At 43.9% G+C, this 20,123-nt stretch overlaps 1 protein-coding gene across 7 annotated transcripts in view; it reads right to left on the bottom strand.

Moving 5' to 3' along the window:
- Positions 1-20,123, bottom strand: part of LOC307180268 (uncharacterized protein) — a 524,184-nt gene that overhangs the window by 368,397 nt on the left and 135,664 nt on the right. For 3 of the 7 annotated variants that reach the window (XM_079910429.1, XM_079910422.1, XM_079910423.1), the window contains exons 4-5: positions 3,758-3,922; positions 1,101-1,227 (exon numbers count right to left, since the gene is read on the bottom strand). The exons of 3 other annotated variants lie outside the window; for them this stretch is intronic. The gene's annotated coding sequence lies outside the window, so the exon portion shown is untranslated. Of the gene's footprint in view, positions 1-1,100; positions 1,228-3,757; positions 3,923-13,709; positions 14,090-20,123 lie in introns of those variants that run through there. One more of the 7 variants, XM_079910426.1, reaches the window with a different exon arrangement.

The raw sequence follows: 20,123 nt of genomic DNA, 5'->3' as shown, positions 1-20,123 counted from the left end.
CATTACAAAAAGGAAATTAACTTAGGCAATAATTGGCCAATTTGCAGGCAGAGAGGTAAGGAAACAGTGGGGTGAGAAATTGGGGTCATTAAGGAAAAGAAACTGTTTCTGTCCTCCATCACAGGAATTACCAATGCTGAGCAATGCCTTTCTCAAAGGCCATATTTAGTCATTAAAAAACAAAACAAAACAAGAGATCAAGCCCTAAGACAATGATCTGACTCACAATGTTGTCTAATATATTAAATGATCTCATGGTAGGCAGAGTTAAGACGAAAGAGAAAGTCTTGGGTAAACTAAGAAGTCAAATACGCGGGGCAGACTCAAGACCTTTTTCCAGAAAAGGACTCTGGGAATGACGACAGACTCATGAGCCTCCTGGGCAGTAAATAAATTGGAAACCTATGACATTTTTTGAGGAATTTATATTCTTAATTAAACTACAAGCCTTGCCTGCAGAGGAATACCTTCAAAAGCTCTCATACACATATCAAAAAGAGGAGTTTCTACAGATCTACAGTAACCCAGGCAGGTCGTGATGGCCAATGTCCATCTTATACGTAGCCAAGGAGAGTGACAAACAAGGATATGCCTCCCAGAGACCCAAGCCGCGAAGCCACCACCAGAAGCACTGCCGTCCAGTAAGACTTCATGATCGCTATAGTGATCTCTTCACAGTATCTGCTTCTCATTCTCCCCTTTTCTGATGATAGATCATCATATGTACCGTGTTACCGCAATGCCATTTTATACGGAAGACGGCAGGGAACTTGGCCTTTACTGTTTAAATCAAAAAGTGGGTGATGATGGGGCTTCCCTGGTGGTGCAGCGGTTGAGAATCTGCCTGCTGATGCAGGGGACGCGGGTTCAAGCCCTGGTCTGGGAGGATCCCACATGCCGCGGAGCAACTAGGCCCGTGAGCCACAACTACTGAGCCTGCGCGTCTGGAGCCTGTGCTCCGCAACAAGAGAGGCCGCGATAGCGAGAGGCCCGCGCACTGCGATGAAGAGTGGCCCCCGCTCGCCGCAACTAGAGAAAGCCCTCGCACGGAAACGAAGATCCAACACAGCCAAAAATACATACATAAATAAATTAAATACTCACATAAAAAAAAAAGTGGGTGATGAGAAGCCCCGTATGGACCTGCAGAAGCAAACTACACCTCTCTCAAGAGCTGGATGCTCTCACTGCATGCGACTTGGGGGTGTCCTCCCTTGCAATGGGTTCCTACGGATGGAAAACAAGCAATGTGTGTATATTTCAGGGCATAAAAGATTGGACTTTGGCCGAGTTCTGAATGTGTCCCTAACCAACCCCTCCCCCCGCCTTTTTTTGCTGTTGTTGTCCTATGGTTACGGCCACAGTATACTTTATTCCTGCTCTCCAAGTACTGATGTGGTCTGTACCTAGTTCTCAGAAGTGGCAACGTGAACAGAACTGCTACGTAACACTTCTGGGTCCTTACGGGTGCTCCTGCTGGCCTCTCTCCCTTTGCCTTCTTGCTGGCTACAATCTGCGACCCCTGGAATAGCATTGGGAGTCACGTGATGATGTAAGGGTCTCCTGCTCTCCTGGGGCCTTGGGTGACCCTCTGGAGGCAGATCTGCCTTCACGCTCTGGGTGGGAGAGAAATGCATGTCTGTCTTTTGGACTGGCTGTCCGGTGCTGTCTCTTAGTTATAGCTACTTAGCTTTTACCCTCCTGTAGTAAGAGTCAGGAAGGATGCTGAACATTCCAGAAACCAGAGAAGTTGGTCTCTACAAAGATATCTTGTTAATTTTGACCTGGCTTCTATTGTCTCTGTTCATTACTATCGGTGGAAAGAGCCCCAGATGGTTCCGGCCATTCCTGCCATCACTTCAGAAGTATGGCTGAGAGAGGCCTTGCTGTAGTCTCAGGAGAAGAGTGTGCATCTGTGGTGGGGGAAGGAATCCACATGGATCCTTTCTGCTAGAGAATGTAAGCCACCATTGCTGCGTGGCCATCACTGTGGTCATTTGTCACACAGGGTCAGTGGACACGTGTGTCCAGAACAACCCAGAAAGGACACGCTCTGGAAGCATTCAGTGCTCTCAGTCAGCACTACACCCCTGTGCAGTACTCAGCCTGGGCATCGGGAGTCAGCAGTCCACCTGCAACCGACAGTCCGGTGCCAAGCCCGCCAGGGCTGCCACAACAGGGGCGCTCAGCAGCGTTGCTCATCACCTGTGGAAGCTGACCTCCTGAGAGCCCACCCCGGCTGGCAGTCAGGTTTCAGCAGCCATGCCTCTCATGCTAAGGTAATAGAATGGCAGGGGAGGCTGCCTCACCAACTGTCTCCCCACAGATCACTGGGAAACTAAAATGCCTCTCTGTCTGCCACAGGTGCAACCCTCCGTCTCTGGCGATCACACCTTTCTGTGAGTGTCTGACAAGAGGCAGAGGGGAGAAGAGCCAGGTGAAAGGGCTTCAGAGGCTACAGACATTCTCACACTTGCACGTGGCACAGACGCTCTCCAAATGGGCATTAGGCTAAGCACAAAGAGGCAGTCACAAAGGGATGAACAGTGTATGACTGCGCTCACGTGGGGTCCCTAGAGTCGTCAAACACATGAGGCGGAAGAGAGAATGCTGGTCACCAGGGGCTGGAGGGAGGAAAGCCCGGGAGCTGGTGCTCAATGGGGACAGAGTTCCAGCTCTGCAGGATGAAACAGCTCTGGACACGGATGCTGGTGACGGTTGCTCACGATGTGAATGTACTGAATGTCACCGAATGGACACTTCAAAATGGTTAAAATGGCAAACCTTATGGTATGTACATGTTACACTCATTAAAAAAAAATTAAGTGAAAAAAAAAAAGTGACCGAGATGTCTTCAGTGTCTGAAAGGACACATAAACTGTGATACGGCAGCACAGCTGAATATGAACCAGGGTTAAAAGAGATGAACTATGTTAAAAAGCCACGAAGAGATGTAGAGGAACCTTAAATGCATACGACTAGGTGAAAGACGCCAATCCGAGAAGGCTACGTACTGCATGATTCCAGCTATACCATCCTGGAAAAGGCAAGTCCATAGACACGGTAAAAACAGCAGTGGTTGCCACGGGGTGGGGATGAGGGAGGGGTGCACAGGTGGAGCACAGGGGACTTTCAGGGCAGTGAAAGTACTCTGCATGATGCTACAATGATAGAAACGTGTCATTATACATTTACGTAAACCCATAGAAGGTCCAACACCAGCAGTGAGCCCTAATGTAAACTACGGACTTCGGGTGATGATGTGTCAGTATAGGTTCATCAGCTGTAACACATGTACCCTCTGGAAGGGGGTGTGGACAATGGGGGAGGCTGTGCACGTGTGGGACCAGGGGGTGTAGGGGAACTCTCTGTGCCTTCCCCTCCATTTTGCTGCGAACCTAAGACTGTTCGAAAGAGTCTTAATAAAGAAAAATGATAGCAGTGAAAACAAATTTCTCCTCCATCTCCAGCATTGACTAAAAGGGTCATCTTCATGTTACGTAAAGATATGCAAACATAAACTGATTACAAACTCCTTAATCTCTAGCGTTACACAATAATGAAACCGAATGAAATTGACAAAGTAAAGCAAACGAAACCCATAAAATCCAAATTCTTGTTCATTTAATGTGATCGAAGCTTCTGCGCTGCTGACACCGAATGGCTGCTTAGAACATACGTGTGGATCTGGCCGCCACGTGTGAGGCATGGCCAACTGCAGGGTGATGTACTTAACTGCGATGCCCCCCAGACTCACCACCCAGGATGCTTCTCTCTTCTCGGAAGAACAAAGTTCACTCAAACAACCGGCACTGAGGTCCTGTGGTATTCACTGGGAAAAACGCGGCGTTTATGTACTTAGCCCATCTCTCTTCTCTCACTACTCGACCAAAGCAGAAGGTACCACTTGGCACCAGGGCAACTGTAAACAGACAAAGGTACTGCACTGAGACCTCATACTGAGTCTTGTGTAAAGTTCGCCATCTTGACAATGCAGGGTGTGGTTCATTAATTTTTAGATTAAATGAAATCTAAAATGAAGACAAAATGACGACAAAAAAAATAAGAAGAAACAATGTGGCAGAAAATCAGCTGCATACCAGAAATTTGTCTGCAGGCCCCCAGATTAGATTCAATGACTTTTGGATCAATTCTGAACTGCTTTCATATTTCGTCCAAGAATATGTTCAAGTTGGTTCACAGGCAAAGAAGAGGAATAGTAGTTGACACAGACTGTAAATTTAGCTCTGTTATTTAATCACAGTGTGATTGTGAGGAAAAATATTTAATTTCTCTACCATGTTCTCCTCTCTTCAAAGAAGGGTCAGATGGTGTCTATGATCCGTTCTATCTTTAAAACTCTGTTTTAAATACAATAGTTTTTTGGCTGGCGCATCTATATGCTAAGTATAATAAAATTTTAGCTGCTATAAATGATTTTTAAAAAACGGCTTTAGCCCTACACACTAAAACACTGTCACTGTCTAAAATCAAATCACTGTGAAATGAACATTGATATATATTGTGTAAAAATGTCTTTAGTCTTCTCATTCATGGTTGCATGAATATACTTTTTGTACTTTCTTTAGCAGAGCTCAAAACAAAGTTATAGCGCCCCCATTAGTGCAGTCCTAAACTGAATTCATCAGCTGTGTTTCTCATACATTTCCTGTGTGTGCTAAAGGTCCTATAAAAATGATGTAAATTGATATATACCAGGGATCTGCAACACGTTCTCAGTAAATGGTGAGACGGTAAATAAGTTTGTCTTTTCAGGCCACATGGGCAGCTCTCCAACTCTGCCACTGCAGCAAAAAGCAATTATAGACAATATGCACATGAATGACCTTGGATGTGTGTCAGTAAAACAGGCAGTGGACTGAATGTGGCCAGGGGCTGCCATTTGCTGACACCCAGTGTATAGGAGGGACCCACTAAGATAATGTGAACGTAAGAAAACGAAGAATAATTTTCATACTCCTGTAATTGTTTAGATATTGAAACAATGAAACTTCAAAGTTTAACGTATCAGACTTTAAATGGAAATTGTTATACATTGCTTAAGTGATTTAATGTATGGTATCGTGTATGAAAATCAACCTGATACAATGCAAATATATGCTTATTTCTCTCCTATGAATTATGCCTACACTTTGTGTGTTCGAAGCATCTAATGTAAGGTAACTTCCTTTCAAACTCTTCCTTGAAATCAAGTTGAAAAACAGACTCAAAGGATAATTTGATTTCAGTGAACAGTTAATTTTTCAGAGTATTTCCTTTTCTTTAACAAGCAATCTTGGAGGATAAAGATATGACAGCTTTTCTGCAAGGAAAATTTAGTAATTTTTAGAATTTTAATAGTAAAAAGTTCTTCCTTCTCCTTAGAAAGAATATTATCTGCTTTGAGGTAGTAGGTTATTTCTTCTCAAAGGTTTTGCTCTAGTTGGAAGGTCACACACCACCTTAATCTCACGGATAAAAACTTGGGGAGAGCATCGAAGATGGCAGAGTAGAAAGACCCTGAGCTCACCTCCTCTCAGGAGGACACCAAAATCACAACGATCTGCAGAACAAACATCAATGAAAGAAGAAAAAATAAAACTTGGACTTTTTGTCAGTTTCGAACAGGCATCTATGAAGAGAAAGTCCTTATACAAAATGGAAAAAACAGCTTTAGCATCATGTATTAGAACGCTGCTTACTGTCTTAAGTTATTGTAAAAAGGACATTGACATATAGCAGATGAAATATGCCATGCCGTGTCAAATTAAAACCATTTAAAATCCCAGGCTGAGTCAGCATGACCGTTGTGAACTGAATTAAATTTTATTCATGGGTTAAAACTGTTTTTCAGTCAATGTTTTAATAAGTACAATTTCAATCTTATGGTCCATCTAGAACTGTTTAACCAAGGCACACTGAATAATAATATCTTAAAAGAAACTGATCCAAACGGAAATGGTATATGCCAGTACCCCTAATTCAGAAAGAATGGTAGATAAAAATGTTCCTAACCGCTGACCTTGAGGGAAAATTAAATTGGGGTACAATAATAATACCTTTAGGCGGAAAGCCTTTGGAAGTGCAAGGGAACCCCCCATGCCAAACACTGCCCACTATTTTCAATCTCCCTGTTGATATATACGTACGTGCCTACTCTCTTAGGGGTTCATAGAGATTCAGGCAGCCCGGAACAAGACGAGGAAGGAATTAAACATTTACATTTTAGGATCACTGAGAAATTTAAACCCATCTATTCAACTTATTAATATACATTCTTCCTTCAGAGTTTCAGGTTTGGATTTAAATAATCTATTTTTATGCAGAATCAACAATCGAAATACATATTTTTATTTCTGGTAAATGCTGGCCAGATAAGGAATGACGGAGGGAAGCCCAAATGAACTCTGAAAAGAGAAACAGAAAATAGATGCAGTTATTAAACTGGGTCCTGTTTTGTTAAGTAACATCCTGGCGTCTCAGACCTGACTGCAATTTTCAGAAAGCAGAGGTACCTAGGATGAATTTGAGATTCACAGAGACACAAATGATTGTCAGAAGAATGTGAGGCAAAAATTTAAGAATCCCCAGAAGAAAGAGATGGGGAATAGAAGGATTTCTGCAGGGTCAGTTCTTAAAGGACAAAGAAGTTTCATCCCCCACCCCCGCCTGCCAAAATCATAGGATGGAATGCCTTAAAAAAAAAAAAAAATCACATGTAAAGTAAAAGGGCACGTTTGATGTCTGTGCAAAATAAAACTTTTTGGACATTGGAATCAATATGTTCTGGTACAACGTAACTACAAATTATGCTTGTCATAGCGGAGAAATGCTGAGTCTGTCTCATTCTCTGTCTACCATACAGTAGCCTTCCCCGCCCACTTGTGAACCTGTCCTGCATGTTTTTATTAGTAGATCCTACACTCTACTGTAGACTATTTCAACGGCTATGTTTAAAGTGACTTCGGTCTATCTTTACACATTTCTCCTGGTTTGTCCATTTTAGCTGACAGTTTCTTGATTTTATCTAAGGGAGTGTGCACAAATTAAGATTCCCAATAAAGCGACATAAGATTATTGATTTCAAAATAAATCAATTACCGTAGAATGAGCTAGGGCTTCAGCGTCAGAAGATCTGGGTTAAAACGCCAAACTCTACCAGCAGCTAGGCACTTGGCAGCCCTGATGCAGTTAGATTCTTTCTCTCCCTCTCTCTCCCGGGTACATTTATCTGATCCAACTCCCTAGAAGATTTTTTGTTTTGTAAAATGCGGCCAAGATCTGTGAAAGTTCTCAGCCAAGTGAGAAGTCCTGCACGATGACGTCAAGAGAGTGTAACAGAGGTGCCGGAATGCACGGCAGAAGACCAGGCTCTCGATGGACGCTGACATGTAACCAGCTGCGTGCCCCTGAGGAAGCCCTGTAGCCACAGCGGTGCTGTGGAAACGGTGCAGATTTGCAGAGAAGTGAGACGCCCTTCGAATCCCCGTGTGCTGTTGGACATACTTGTTAGCTTTTCCCTCAACGTCCAAATTTGTAAAGAGCAAATGATACATCGGAGTCTCAGGGTTCGGTGGGAATTAAATCACATAAGGTGGTAAAGCACGGACGCCCGTCCCAGGGACTGGCATCTCCTCCGTGAGCGCACGTCCCCTCGAAGACCCAGGTGGTGACGACACACCTGCCACCTGTGCCAGCAGGGGGCGCCCTCAGCAGGCCTTGCACCTGCCGACCTGGTGTCGCTCATGACTCCCCTCCTGCAGAGGGCTGCCCACCCTGCCCTGAATGCACAGACCGTACCCACCCCTCAAGGCCGAGGTCAAAGTCACCTTCCCAGGAGAGCCCTCACTGTCCGCCAGCCTCAGCCAACTTCCCCTCTGAATTCCCAGAGCGATTACCATGGCCTCACGCCCTCTCTAACCCTGCCACACTACCAAGCACTACGTGCTGCTCCCAAGGTTTTGAGATTCTTATTTAAGTACCGACTTGTGGGCTCTTCATGTTTTAAATTACTCTATTGACCCCTACATTCTACAGTGCCTCACAGTGTCGTAAGTAGCACAGCGCTCAACAAGTAATTTTTGACCTCACTGCTTATGACTCTTCCACGTGTGCATTTAAACTTACCATCTTTAGTTTGCAGCAGGTTGACAAAAACAGAGGTAACTATAGAACATCGCAAAATTTATTTTTCCAGCTTTTATTTTCAAAATACATTTGCTTATGCCTGTCATTTCAACCTTCTACCCTCTCAGCAGTGAAGGACGTTTCAGACAGACTGGATTCCATTTTTTAAGGTGGGATCATCATTCATCAAGAGGTGCTGAAATGGGCTTCCCTGGTGGTGCAGTGGTTAAGAATCCGCCTGCCAATGCAGGGGACTCGGGTTCGAGCCCTGGTCCAGGAAGATCCCACATGCCACGGAGCAACTAAGCCCACGCGCCACAACTACCGAGCCTGCACTCTAGGGCCCGAGAGCCACAACTGCTGAAGCCCGTGCTCCTAGAGCCCGTGCTCCGCAGCAAGAGAAGCCACCGCAATGAGAAGCCCGTGCACCGCAATGAAGAGTAGCCCCTGCTCGCCGCAACTAGAGAAAGCCTGCACAGCAACGAAGACCCAACGCAGCCAAAAATAAAATAAATAACATAAATAAATTTTTTAAAAAAAGAGGTGCTGATCTGACTTGACCAACATTTCACATAAGGGACACTGTTGCCTCTGTTTGTCATCAGTTTTCATTATGATTACTTCTCAATCCAAAAATCACATTAAAGATAAGATTTCTCAATTAAAAAATCAAAATACACAGTTTAATAAAATAAATTTTAAGGCAAGACTGTATAATTTATAGATACCTTAGTATTTCTAGAGAAAAATTAACATTTAATTTGCATATTCAGATACCTGTTAACACTGACCTGTTTACTTGGAAGGTTTTGCTGTGCACATCTGTAGACCTAGCAGTTCATATTCACTGAACTCAAAAAATGGGGGGCAGTTTGTTATAGTCATATAGCTGTAGATGCAGCCAACCTGTGTGTGTGTGTGTGTGTGTGTGTGTGTGTGTGTGTGTGTTATTTTCCACTGAGGATATTTAGACACTTGACAAAGTAGAGAGTTCTCTATACAATATATTACTGAGTTTGACCACAGCAAATCCCCTGCCCAAGAACTCTTCTGAAGCATATTTTTCTGTCTTTCCAGGTCTTATGTCTAGTTCCCAGTTCAGTACAGGCAAAAAAAGATGGTGATGTTAAAAAAAATGAAACTGACACTTGCAGAAATAATCAGTATGGCTTCCTGGCTGTGGATCACAGTACCAGTCCCATAGCTGTACTCACAGTAACTGCAAGATGATGATTGTTGTGGGAAAGCCCTACCTCAAGACACTGCGTGACGCAAAGACGGGAGATGAAATAAAAGGTAAATCATTTGAAAATTCACCTGGTCTGACCATGTTGGAATACAGAGTTGGAATGACTAATGGCAAAGCCATTTTAATGTTCTTAAAAGTAACAAGCTTTTTTCTGGGCTGGGGAGTGGTGCATTAATTTAGCAAATGCAATAAAACCCCCTGTTTTGCATTTGAACATCTCTTGAGATCAGAGTACAGCAAAATCATTCTCAAAACTTACCCAGATTAATATTCTGCTTTATCACCATGCTAATGAGTATGACTCAAGCAGGTTACAATATGGGATGTGGTCGGACTACAGCATGAAGTTGAAACAGTCCTTATTCACCAACAATATTTTAAATCACTCATTTGAGAAAGGAGGAAATATGGTTCTGCTCCTGGTAAGTCATTAGAATACTGTATCTGACCACTTTTCCACTGACAGATTAGCATATCTTCACTTCACTATGAGAACAAATTCAAAGAGCTTAGACAAAGAGACTGTGACACTATTTTTTTCGACAAGCCAGTACCTTTCTTTTTTTATTTAGTTTTATTTTTTTTTAATTTTTTTGCGGTACGCGGGCCTCTCACTGCTGTGGCCTCTCCCGTTGCGGAGCACAGGCTCCGGACGTGCAGGCTCAGCGGCCATGGCTCACGGGCCCAGCCGCTCCGCGGCATGTGGGATCCTCCCGGACCGGGGCACGAACCCGCGTCCCCTGCATCGGCAGGTGGACTCTCAACCGCCAGTACCTTTCTTATCTCCAAATGTGAGGGGCTGAGTATAACACATTCGAAACACCCTGATTTAGATGGGATGGAAGAATTTAATATATTTTAGAGGAGAGTATCATACCCAAAGTGGTTTAAAAGATGACAATTTTTTCACTTAAAGTGCAGGAACCATTTATTCAAAACCATGTTCATATATAGAACACATGGCTTACCCAATGGAACTGGATGAAACAAACTCTTCTTATACCACTAAGCACAGCTACATATGGATTTAGTAGTTTTTCAGTAGTTTCTAGGGTTCATAACAATTTATATGAGAGAATGTGTTCTGAGTTCTGAACAACCACTTACAAAGGGACTGCTGGAACTTTTCTAATGTAATAAACATCACCATGACAATATACAATGTTGCTTAATATTTGGGGCAGCCTTTATTTACCTTCAGTGATGATACAACTTGCAAAACCATGTGGTATTAAAGAGAAGGAGTCTGATTGTCTTCAATGAAACCCTTATGAAACTGGGAAGGTTTGCCTAATGTGTTTGACTCTTAAGGAGTTACTTATGGGAAATAAGGAAAATGGTTAATAGGTGCTTCCACATATGTGACAGGAATATTGCAGAGCTGGAAAATGACAAAGATGTGCATTTGTCTTGCAGGGGCCACAAAAGACTTACTTAAGTGAAAATCTAGGTCAAAATGCACTTTGGAACCCTGCTCTCCTCTGGGTATTGAAATAGAGATTATTGCTTTTATATCTCAGGACCCTGCCAGGCATGGTGTGAGTATCAGGGATGGGGCAGGTGACACCAGATTGGAAGACAGTTAGAAATTAAACCTGCCCAGTTGTTAAAGGTGAGCTGCTCAAAACCCCAATCCAACAAAGGGAAGACACACCCACTGGGAAGAAGAGAGCCAGACAGGTGTACAAGAAAAGCCAAGAGAAGTTATCCGGAAGGACAGTAGATCGGCCTCAGGTTAAAAACGCAGGCTTTGGAATAGGTCAATCTTGAGGGTACGGTCAGACTCTGCCACTTCATAGGTATGCAACCTGCACCAAGTTTTTAAACTCCTGACTCTGAGTTTCTTCTTACGTAAAGTGGGAATAACACTTCACATCTGATACAGCTGTTGTAGAGCTCAAGGGCATGAGGTGTGCTAAGGGTCTGGTGCACCACAGTGACTCATATTAGTGCACCAAGCAATAGGACTTGACGGAGAGGCACTCAGGTCTCATGGGTCACTAGACCCACGCACACCAGACGAGGAGATGTAGCGGGACAGGGGGCAGGCAGGCAGCTCTGTAAGCTGACAGCAGTGCCTCAGAGAATTCGGCTTGGAACCCACACCGGTACCAGCACCGCCACCAAGGTGGTCTCCAAGATCGCTCCAGGAAAACAAATTCAAAACCAAAGGCACGCGAGCTACGCAAATGCACCTTTCCGAGAAGTCCGCTGTTCCTTCCCTTCCAATCACCCCCAAGCCCTTACCAGGGAGAGAGACACTGGGAAGATGCCCACTGGGTGGCTCATCCTCAAAGCAAGGTCTGGGAGTTTTCCAGCTTCTGGACGTTTAGGGTTCCAGAAAGGACAGTGAGCTCACAGAGCATGGATCTGCTGACCAGAACCAGAAAAGGCAGCCAGCATGTCACAAGAGAAGGGCAAACTGGAATCTGGTTACTGCATCGTTTGTGCAAAACCAAGGTTAGACTAGTAGATGGGGGCTTGATGCCAGGTACCACAGTGCTCCTGCAGCTAGAAGGGGATTGCATTTAGAGGATTAACTGACCCAAGCAAGGGACACAGAACATGGCAAAAGAGCAGAAAACTGGCTCCACCAACAAGGTAGATACCCAAGCGTAAAGGGCACACTGCCCGTCAGTGTACCGAATGTACCAAGTGTGCCCTTCAAGACCATTAACACATCTGGCTCTAGTTTAGTTCTCAAAACTGCTGCAAGGTGTGAAATTGCTTCTGTCCTTCTCAACGGTTGCGTTGGCGTCTAAAATGACACGGTAAAGGTAAACCTCTGTGAACCGGGACAGAGAAGCTTTGAAAGCTTTGGTGTTCTAATGACTAACTTCAACATCTCATGTATAAACATGTGTTGTGTTTTAACTACCTGACCTCCCAACTGAGATTTATGTGTCTCCCTCTTTCATTTTCCCTTTATTCATAGTGCTCTCCCAACTCCTAACTGTAGCTGGTTTGATATCTAACCCGTGATTGTAAAGGACACACACCACTTGGCCAATAAAGATGGTGATAATTGGATGGGGGCTTCCATCTGGATTCGTTACTTAACCCTTAGCCAACAGTTGCTTTCCTCCCAGAACTTTCTTTCCCACTCAAGAAATTAAAACCCCATTGTGACATCAAAAATCAGGTGAAGGCTCAGCTCTTTTCAGACCTGCTGCCATCGTTTCAGGCCTGCATTCTTCTTGCTCCATTCTGCAAAACAGCGGGATTTAGCTCCCTTCTAAAAGGTGAGAATAAGGCACACCATGAGACTTCCAGACACTTCATTCTCTTTGCCTTTTCCGTAACGTTGGACAGGAGTTTCCCCACGTAAGTCAAAGGAGCTGTAGCAATTAGGCACAACAGCATCTCCTCCACATACCGTTTTATCGAACGACTTCCTGAACGGTGCAGCATTCAGAGTTGTAACTACCACATGGCCCACGGTCAGCCCACACTGATCTACACCGGCCCTTGCAGATCATCTATCTTTTTGCTCAAAGTAATCCACATAGGAACAGCAGGACTCAGTCCAGAGTTTTATGTTTTTAAATACGATATATCCAGAAGAGCGGTGACCACAGTTAAGTAGCCACAACACGGGCAGTGCACTGCTTTGTTCTGTTAGCGGATCAAGTTAATGCTGTTTCTCTCCGTACACGGTACACAGGGAAAGCGTTAATCCACTTCAGGGCAGTTCACAAAAACCGGCGACGGGAAAGCAATGTAAAGCCAACTCTTCTGCAAATGTTTATCTGCGTACCTACGCGTGCCTACATGTAGGGAATCCACACTGCTGCATATAGTGTCTCAGGTCCAGCTAGTTAACTAACTGTAGATCGTTAACTAGCTATCTTCTCATCAGTCAGGACTCAACAGCATGAAAATGCTTCCACTTTTTAGTTATTCATGTTCTGAGTGCCTAGTTTAGCCACCAAATTGGCTAATGGCTGAAACTGCTGTACCAACTTAGTGCTGGCTTAGCAGTCAAAGGGGAAGGAGCTACGAGAAGTCCTAGGGGCTGAATTTATACCAGTGTAAATAAATAAACCGTGGATGAAGTCCTCCCTTCACAAGCTGCACTTGAGTACCCCCAGCCATCACCCAATCACTGCTCTCAGCAGGAACTGGATCCCTGCCTGAATCAGTACTTGAAATCTACAAACCATGATGCAATTATATTTTGTTTGGCTTTCACAGAAAATAAATCCCAAATCCTTCCGGCCCATTTACTTGAAAGGGGGACCTTCGTAAGATTTTCTCTATTGGAGCAAAGCTGTCTGTTAGGTGTCCCTGGTTCACACAGACACACGACACGGATCACCTGGTGAAAATGCACCTACAAGTTGTTAACACCAGTGGATTCTCCCTCCAGACGACGCTCTGTGTGGCTCCCAGGCCACTCATCGTCAGTCACTTAACCAGACAGGACAATGCTGTGCAACTCCACGGCTGCAGGCAAACCAGTTCTTCCGCAGGAACGTGTTGGTTTAGCGACTCGCGCTGAGCCATGAAGCTCAGGGGCCTGGCAACCACTTTTCTCCATGCCTCGGCGCCGCAATTCCACACGGCTGGGCCCACCTCAACTTCTGTCAACTCATTCACAATCCTCAAATACATACAGTACCTGCCCAAAGAGGAAAACTGTTAGGGTGAGGACTCTGTGTGTAAGTTTCACTTTAACGTACTTCACACATGAAAAGGAAGCCGAGTCTGTTTTGCTTGTAAATCTGAAGAAGCAATAGAGAACACAAGTTGAGACACATTTCAGTGTTTAAAGGGGAACCAATTGGAATCGTGATATAGTAGTACTTCCACTAATTCTCCACATTTACCACTGAGGATAAAAAAAAATACACTGCGCTTAGAAAGTTCTACTAGACAATCATCTCTAAAGTCTGGGGAAGACACAGTTACCTAGGAATAAAAGAAACTGTTTTGTTGCTAGTTAACAACTGAAAACTAATCCACGCAACACTGTGTCAGGTTTCACTTCCCAGTTACTCTGTATCAGGGTTTCTCAACATCGGCAGTACTGACACTCTGACCCTAACCATCCTCTGTCACGAGGAAGCACCCTGTGTGCACACGGTGGGCTACTTAGCAGTCCCCCTGGCCTCTGCTCGCTGGACGCCATACTCACTGCCCACTCGGGTTATGACCATCGAGAATGTCTCCAGACACTGCCAAGTGTTGCTTGGAGGGCAGAATCAAGACGCGCTGAGGACCACTGGCTTACGGGAATAAGTAAACGGGAATGTCAGCGTTGGAGGCCTATCGGTTAGACGGTTAATTAGTTCGCAATTCAGGAATTTGTTCGACATTTACGGAGCACAGTGCCAAGCGCTGTGCAAAGTACAGAGGATCTAACAGTGAATAAGACGTCTCTCCTTGAAAGGCATACCGTTTACAGGGAGGGGAATAATAGACCGATGGTGAGAACCTGAGCTGCCTCCGCAGAAGGGCTGGGCTGGCACCTGAGCTCTGAGGCGCCTCAGGATACGCACGGGGCCACCCCGGGCTCTTAAATTGGAGATGCTGTAAGTGGCCTGAGCTGTATCCCAGGAAGTGTTGCCGGTCTCTGCCGGTACAGTGGGTTGGCAGAGAACAAGTCTGGGGCCCCAGCAGAGCTATCAGCCTGTAACTATATCCCGGGAAATGGAGAGAAGGGAGACAGGTCGGCAGAAAATGCTGTGACACAGTGAAGGATAATGGATGGGTGTGTGCTGGGGTGGGGCTCGCTGAGGGGAAGAAAGAATCCAGCAAGAATGGGTCTTCCTGTCCCGGTTCTGGCACGGCTAGATGGTGACCTTGGATAACCCTGGAGAAAATGGCGTCTGAACGAGGACTGCTGACGTGAGTTGATGTCTTAGCGGTCAGCTTTCTCCAGACAAAACCCAAAAACAAAAACCCAAACAGTATTTTCAACATTTATAAAAGTAATGTTTGAACCACTCAAATGACTTTGATATTCTAACAAAAAATGTCTCCAAGAAGTAATTTTTTGTAAATCAAATAAATTAAACTTATAAGCTTATGAAGTCTCTGGTTTGCAATCATTCCAACATTTTGTATGAGCTTGGTGAAATACGTTTATACCTTTCATCTCAAATGTATATTTTATATTGGAATTATAGAGCCCATATGTTCAGGTTTTTATTGGGCACTGTTCTCTTGAACACTGCCCTGATTTACTCCCCAAATTAGCACAAAATGGGTTTGAATCCTATGGGCTCCTCTAATGCCTCTCTGTATTTGGTGTCCAGCTTTCCCAGGTAAGGACACCCTTTACCTGGGAAAGTAGGATTCTGCTAACTAGGGTAATTTACTTACCTTCCTAAGCGTCCTCCTAGGGTGTCTCCTCAGCAAGCAGGCGTGTAATGTGAGACCCGGGGCACAGATGTACAGAGCTACTTTTCTCCAAGACTTCTTCTCAGTCCCTCGTCTCGTTGGAGACAGACGGCATGTTCTCCGCGTTTTGTGGTCTTACAACCCGCACCCCTTATCCAGGCTGCAGATTGCCTAATCACCTACTCTAGTCTGAGATGACAACACCCCAGTCCAGCTCCATCACCAGGATGCTCCAACTCATGTGTTCAGTGTGTAATTTTATTCTCAGTTCTTCACAGACTCACTCTGTTGGAGGAACCAACACTCTTAGGATCATCTAAGTGGTCAGTGATTGGATGTTGTGTCTCTCTCAAGGCTGTGTTTTGATCCACTTCACAACACAAACGTGAGGCAAAAGGCCTCTGTGGAGAACAGTATGGAGGTTCCTTAAAAAACTACACATAGAACTACCATACGACCCAGCAATCCCACTACTGGGCATATACCCTGAGAAAACCAGAATTCAAAAAGAGTCCTGTACCGCAATGTTCATTGCAGCTCTATTTACAATAGCCCGGAGATGGAAACAACCTAGGTGTCCATCCTCGGATGAATGGATAAAGAAGATGTGGCACATATATACAATGGAATATTACTCAGCCATAAAAAGAAACGAAATTGAGCTATTTGTAATGAGGTGGATAGACCTAGAGTCTGTCATACAGAGTGAAGTAAGTCAGAAAGAGAGAGACAAATACCGTATGCTAACACATATATATGGAATTTAAGAAAAACAAAAATGTCATGAAGAACCTAGGGGTAAGACAGGAATAAAGACACAGACCTACTAGAGAATGGACTTGAGGATATGGGGAGGGGGAAGGGTAAGCTGTGACAAAGCGAGAGAGAGTCATGGGCATGTATACACTACCAAACGTAAGGTAGATAGCTAGTGGGAAGCAGCCGCATAGCACAGGGAGATCAGCTCGTGCTTTGTGACCACCTAGAGGGGTGGGAGGGAGATGCAAGAGGGAAGAGATATGGGAACATATGTATATATATATAACTGATTCATTTTGTTGTAAAGCAGAAACTAACACACCATTGTAAAGCAATTATACTCCAATAAAGATGTTAAAAAAAAAAAAGGCAAGGTCTTCGAATAGTGAATTTCATTAGACACAGAATGTGTGTGAAGTGCTGAGTAATCGAAAATGCTACTCTCTGGAGGCTTCTGTCCATAAGCTGCTGAAACAGAATTTCCAGTTTACATATGCACGGATTGTTTAACAATACACCCAGTTGCAACCATAAGTATGAGGTTATTTAACTGTATTTTTAAATGCTATATTTCAGAAAAAAAGGAAAAATTCTACCTTTTATAAAATTTGTTTCCACAAATAAGCCACTTCCCAAACATCTCATTCTGAGAAAAAAATCTGACCATACACTAGTACCTTTGTGAATATCACATGATACTCAGAGGTTTCTGTCTTAGGTAACGAATACGGACTTGTTCCCCCAAGTGAGATCACAAAGAGAAAGAGAAGACTGTATAGAGGATGGGGAAGATAGTGGATTCAGTCTGGGGCATGTTGAGTTTCATAAGAATTACAGTAAATCCATAAGTTATTCTTTACATCTCTAAAATATCCATTCCTTCCTTCCAGGCAAAGATAGTAAAATGAAGTCATGTGATAAATTACCCATATTCCAACGACATATGTCAAAAAAAGTGAAACTGATCACCTCCCAAATTGATCAAAATCTACACCACAAACTTTCAGAAAGTACTAGACAAGGAAAAATACTAGTCCTGATAGAACAGAACAGGACTGACTTCTAATTATTTGCCTATTCCCATCCCTCTGAGAACATACTTGAGAGTCAGCAAGTTCTTGAGAATTCTTAATAACACTCCTGCATTTGGAAAACTGCATGGAAAACACTCTGGGGGGTGGGGGTGGGGGTGGGGGAAAGGTGAAATGAAAGGAAGAAGCAGGTGAGTCTGACTTCTGTGCAGAAGGGAAGACTCCAAGGGCCACATCTTGACGGGTACCAAGTGTCTTGTGCGAGAAAGAGAAAGAGAAAAGGGCATAAATCCATTCTGGAAGAAAATATAAGAGAAGTTTAAAACTCCCCCAAAAGTTTATGTTAGCTCTTTGAAAACCCTTTTAAGAATACGACTTCCAATTGCTAATAAAAGCTTAGAGGTAAGATGATACAAGTACTGAATTGAGATAAAAAAGAAAGACTGCAGAACCAAGGGAACAAAGGCGTCATGATTTACAGAATCAATGAATAAAGGAATCATCAGAAAACAAGATAGGGTGGACCATAAACTGGATTTAAAGGAAAGTTTTAAAGGAAAGCCATCAGAGAACCACAATGAATGAGCTGAAAAGGACAATGTGATTGAAGTAAAATCTGAAAGAGAGATGACGACCACTAAGAAGGATTAAGATGGGGCTTCCCTGGTGGCGCAGTGGTTGAGAGTCCGCCTGCCGATGCAGGGGACGCGGGTTCGTGCCCCAGTCCGGGAGGATCCCACATGCCGCGGAGCGGCTGGGCCCGTGAGCCATGGCCGCTGAGCCTGCGCGTCCGGAGCCTGTGCTCCGCAACGGGAGAGGCCACAACAGTGAGAGGCCCACATATCGGAAAAAAAAAAAAAAAAAAAAGAAGGATTAAGATGATCGAATGAAAAGATTAAGGACTGCCCCCAAATAAAGTAGGATTTTGAAACACATGAATTTGTGGATACGTACATATTATAGTTAAAATATTTTAAAACCTTTACAAGAAGAACAAGTGTCACTTTTACAAGCTGATTTCCTTGAGGAGGGAGGAGAAGAATGGGAGAATGTCAGTGTAACTTTTTTTTTCATAGCACATCAGAACATTGCAATATAACATCAGGTTTCAGTATTAAGTCTCTTGGTTGTTCATCACACGCGTGTATCTTTTTTTAAAATCTGAAGCAAATATGGTGAAAATGATTTAAAAAATATGTGAAATCAAGGCATTTACATTGTTTAATACATTAAACTGTGAAATGGATGATTATGAAAAAAATAATTTTCTCCTGAAATAATATAAAAGGAAACACGCGATTCCAAAGAACATAAGTTTGGGGAGAGATCAGGTAAGACTTAACGGCGCTGGGATACATTCCAAAGCTTTTGCTTTAAGGATAAAAAGCCATTCAGGTGTTTAGACAGAAAAGAGAGACACCTTCACTGGAGGAGGAGAAAGTCAGGTTAGGCTCAGACTTCAAAGTCAGAAGACAACAGCGAGGTATCTATAGTTTTCAGCGGGGAAATGTGTCACCCAGTAATTTTATACTCCGAGGGTATTAAAAGGAATATAAGAGTAGCAGGCACCCTGAGGTGCCAGAGAACCACACCCTCCCTCTCTACAGCCTCCATGTCAACCAAAACCTGTGTCTGGAGAGGGCAGGACACGCAGCTTCTCTGGAACAAAAGCACCCTGATGTGCAGAGCAAAGGACAGCCGCGGGTAACACCCTCTCAGTTGAATCCTGGGACCACACTTAGAAACAAATGTTTCCATTTCCCACCATGTTTCCCACCCAGCACAGGTGTTTGACAGCTCAAGCTGCAGCGGCAACAACACAAAGCAGAATAAAACAGCAACGAACAACACAACACTAAAGATAGGGTCCCTCCACTCAGGCTGAAGGACATGCGCTACCTCATGCAATCCTCAGAAGCCTCGGAGGGAAGCACCATTTCACACACAGATGAGCTAACTGGGGAGAGAAACTTCCTATGTGGCTCAAGGTCACATAGAAAATTAGTGGCAAAACCTAACTTTGGATCTCGGTCTCAGTCCAAACCCGTAACTACTACAGTACCGAACATGAAAAACCACACGATGCCCTCAGAATTGCTGAATTTCAGACTTCAGGAAATAAGGAGAGAAAGATTTTTCAAGAGTTATTTTCAACACCTTGGAATTACATACCATACACAGGTATGGATAATCACACAGGGAACAAGTGTAAGGTGTTGGGAAAATCCACAGCTGAGCTGAGTCTCTCAAAAGTTGACCCTTTCTTGTTACTTAATATTCCACGTGTTCTCATTTGTAACATTTCTCACTGTAGATAATGTACATTAGCTGCCGTTCACATTCAATTTACCAGAAATACATTTGAAAATAAGGTAATCTTATTTTATACGAGTCCTAAGAATGACTCAGGATGCACATGAGAAAATCTCCTCCCTTTTCACCTAATTGCCAAGATTTCAGGAGACGTCGGGAAAAGGAAATTAAAGGTGATACGTATTTTTCATGTTGTGTTGGAATACACCGAAATTATCATCTCAGGATTCATATTCATTCCTATTTCCTAATATTTCCCAGGGGCCTATTATGCAATCATGAGCACGCATGTGCATGTG

Source organism: Stenella coeruleoalba (assembly GCF_951394435.1).
Source record: "Stenella coeruleoalba genome assembly, chromosome: X".
NCBI classification, from domain to species: Eukaryota; Metazoa; Chordata; class Mammalia; order Artiodactyla; family Delphinidae; genus Stenella; species Stenella coeruleoalba.
The sequence above is the reverse complement of the archived record's forward strand: the minus strand, read 5'-3'. Positions and strand labels throughout refer to the sequence as shown.